We start from the raw sequence: 4,000 nt of genomic DNA, 5'->3' as shown, positions 1-4,000 counted from the left end.
TATTATTGATTTTTATATAAATGCTATATTATTGATTTATATAATTCCATTTATGTGTGTTGATAATGGAGTAATATATATTATCAAATTAACGTAATAAATGCTAAAAATATAGTATATGTTAATAAACACACATATATATCTAAAAGTTTTGATCATTTTTTTCAAGAATATATAATTTCCAATTTAATAATTTATATTAATACATAGAGCTAAATGTTAAGGAAAAAAAGTGTTATGGTTCAAGATTGATATATATATTTAAAAATTTGTATTTCTTTTTCAAACCATCTTTTAACTTTTAAATGTGTGTATTTATTTAGCATTTAGTTTTTATTGTCACTATTTATTTAATTCTTCAACTTTTCAATTTGTTTCAAAGTTTAATGAAATGATTAGATTGCCAAATTAATTTATTACCTTATGTATATATTTGATCCTAAACAGGGACAAACCTAGAGCGTATAATTTAACACTAACTAATATTTAATTAGACTTACATCTTATTAAATGAAATAAGTTGAAATTAATATAATTAAGCTAATTGAATATTCTAATTCTTTTATAAATTTAATAAAAAAAGAAAATAAAAAAAATTAAAGAAGACATAAATACATCTCAATTATATAATTATATGTTAGAGATGGATTTATTTTAACTTAAATATTAATTATTGGTATCATTCTTATTTAATTTAGATCGACTAATCTCGGTGGACATTACATTTCAAATAGGTTTGCAAGTTTTCACATACAAACGACGACCTTGTATCTTTTTTTTTTCCACTTACAAACGCGGTTAACTTTCAATTCACTTTTTGTTTACCCCTTCATTCAACTTGCCAAGTTTCACATTTACAAATATAGTTTTTCTTTTGTTTGTATTTATGTATAAACAATTATATGAACTTCTTTCACACTTTACACCCCGTTACAAACGTGTCAAACAAATGTCAAAGGAAAACCAATAACACAATTGATATCACTTCGAAGCTCGCTTCAATCTTTTTTCATTTTGTTCGAATCACGTCTCATTCAAATACGAAAGTCGCTAATTATTGGTTGTCCAAATGTTTAAATTCATATAACTTATACTTTGAATGATGTATACAAGCTTAAAATCTAATATCATATTAAAAAAGGAAGACACTACACGTTTATGACTATGACAGGAGCTAATCCAAGCCAGGTGAAGCAACCATTTGTTGAAAATAATTTCATTTGTGTGTGTTGAGAAATGATGGAATAATAGATATTATGAATGTAATGAATGAAGAAATTAAAAATAGTATGGTAGTGAAAAAGAATGGAATTATTTTGTTTCCCTTTAATTTGGCAGCACATGTGTCAACGAGAAAGAGAATTTAGATCAAAACTTTGTGATAAGACATTTGGTATACCTTTTTTTCTTCTTTTAATCCTTTGGAAAATGAAAAGGCATTTGATATACTTTTACTTTTTTTCTCTTTTTAAATTTCTTTTTTATGAAATGACAATGTGTGTGGACTTGGTTTTATTTACTTTTATTTGTAGAGGTTGTTCATATCTCAAATTATCTCTTTTCCACTAAAGTGATATTTAGTATTTATCTTGGAAAAAATTATTAGATAAAGTAATCCTAATTATAAAAGTGTGAAGTTCTTCCATTTTAAATATATATGTAGAATTCTCAACTAACATAATTTATTTTATTTACTTATCATTATCGATTCATTCTTAAGGAATCCAAATTTGCATTATATATTTGATTCAACCAATAGAATTGTGTATGGTGTAAAGTTTGTGAAGTTTATATTTTTTTTTTGAAAAATTGTATAGATACTCGAGATGTTATAACAATTATAGCAATTATAGCAGATTGTTTTAGAATTTTATAAATATGACAAAAAAATTTACTTCTCCATTTTAAATTTGATATTATTCTTAAACCACCATTAAATAACTCATTTCTCTTCTTTTTTTTAATGCCCTACTTATTATTTATTTATACTAAAAAATATCCTAATAATTTGAATTTGATTCCAATGATTTTGTTTTATTTTTTTACATTAATTTTTTTGTTTTAATTTGTCTCAGTTTTGTATATCAGTGTTGTGATATACTTATATTATATGTATTAGTTGGTTAATATATTTACTACGTGATTTTTATTTTTTAAAATTTTATGTAGTTCATTAGAGTATTATTAAGTATATGAATGGTGTAACTCAGTATATCATTATCAAGTATATCAATAATATATTGTTAAAGCATATCAGTAAAGTGAATCGTATCAAGTATATGAATCAAGTTTACAAGTGTATATCAATAGTATATTAAGTGTATAAGTAGGACTTCAAGCATATCAAGTGCATTTAATCAATCAATTGTATAAGTAAAGAATATTAAATGTATTTGCAGTGTATCAAACATATATTCGTAATGTTTCGGTATTAGGTGTATCAAGAAGTACCAGGTGTATCAGACTTGTATCAAACGTATATTAGTAACAAGAGCATTTGTGACATTTTACCTTTCGATGTGTGTGTTATGCCTTTTTTTTTTATTCACAAACAATATATGTTTAGGTGGACCCATACTCTTGAACAACATAGCTCCTATAATTAGGAAAAAGTGATAGTAGTCAGTTCAACAACAAGACGAAATTTAATTAAAGAATGTATGTACATTAAGGTATTATGTTTGTAAGTTTTCACAATACAAAAATGTTTTTGTCTTTTTTTTTCTTACTTACCAAACTTAACAACACATGTCATCTATTTTTGTTTTATCCTTCATTCAAATTCAAATTCACCTGTTTTCAACAAAATAATTAGCCTTTCCATAGTTTCTTCATCTCTCACTACCTAAATTTATATATATATTGATTTCTTTATTTTTTAATCTCCATTACCAATCATTCAAACCAAACAAAAAACAACTAACATGGATTATTCTAAAGCTCATCTCGCCCTCTTCCTTTTGGTCTCGTTTGTCCTTGTTACCTCGGCTCGAATCATACCCCATTCAGGTACGCAAAATTTGTTAAATTATAAATCTATTGTTGAATAGTCTAGATTTGCATAATTGTATAGAAAACTAAAATGTAATATCATATCAGAAAATCAAGAAGCTGCATATATGATAATTGACTATCCTGAGCCAAGACATCATCCACCACCTCCATCACCACCTTCGTTCGAGGTTAACGTTGTCAAGGACCGCCACATCAAGAAAAATCCCTAAAGAAATTTTGGTTGTTAGAGGAGGAAGAAAGTATCAGTAAGGAAGGAAGCTTAAAATGAGAAATGATGATGTGCATGAACCAATAATAGCACTATATAAATGTTATATTATCGAATTATATAATTCCCTTTATGTGTGTTGAGAATGAACAAAATATATATATATAGTTTGTTCTAATACATGTCTCTCTATTATATCTAATGAATAAATAGATTTATGATAAGACATTTACCCTACTTTTTTTCTTCTATTCTTTTAAATGAAGAAAAGACCCTTTTTTTTCAAAAAAAAAAAAAAAAAAAAACAAATAATTTAACATCTTGAAATATTTATAAAATATAATAAAATTTAAATTATATAATATTCTTTTACTTTTTATTTGTTTGAAAATGAAAACGTGTGGGTTTGGTTTGGTTTCAGTTTGCCAGATTCATAGCCATTGATTTGTAGATAAATATATGCTTCCTTATCTCAAATATCTTTTTCATTAAAGTGATTTTAATTATAATAGCTATTTTTCTTTTTATCTTATATAAAGATTTCGAATTACATTATATTGGTTGAATCAATTGAAGATTAATCTAAAAAATTAATCTCCTCAGCTGTACAATCTTACTTTAATTTCACAAATAATAATAAATAGTAAAAAATAAATTTAATTTTTGGGTGAATTTCTAAATTAAAAACATGTACTCACACTAGATAAATCATAAAGTACTATTGATTAGGAGTGTACTATATTTACTTATTTTTCAAGAATTGATCCAGGATAAAAG

The 4,000-nt window shown here is 24.7% G+C and overlaps 1 long non-coding RNA gene across 1 annotated transcript; it reads left to right on the top strand.

Moving 5' to 3' along the window:
- The first annotated feature begins 2,829 nt into the window (after positions 1 to 2,829).
- On the top strand, positions 2,830 to 3,455 carry LOC116401767. The gene is made up of 2 exons (XR_004214126.1): positions 2,830 to 3,009; positions 3,100 to 3,455. It is a non-coding gene; the product is annotated as an uncharacterized LOC116401767 (long non-coding RNA).
- Positions 3,456 to 4,000: the final 545 nt, after the last annotated feature.

The sequence above is a fragment of the Cucumis sativus genome, chromosome 1 (genome assembly GCF_000004075.3).
Source record: "Cucumis sativus cultivar 9930 chromosome 1, Cucumber_9930_V3, whole genome shotgun sequence".
Lineage (NCBI taxonomy): Eukaryota > Viridiplantae > Streptophyta > Magnoliopsida > Cucurbitales > Cucurbitaceae > Cucumis > Cucumis sativus.
This window is presented reverse-complemented; position numbering and strand designations above follow the sequence as displayed.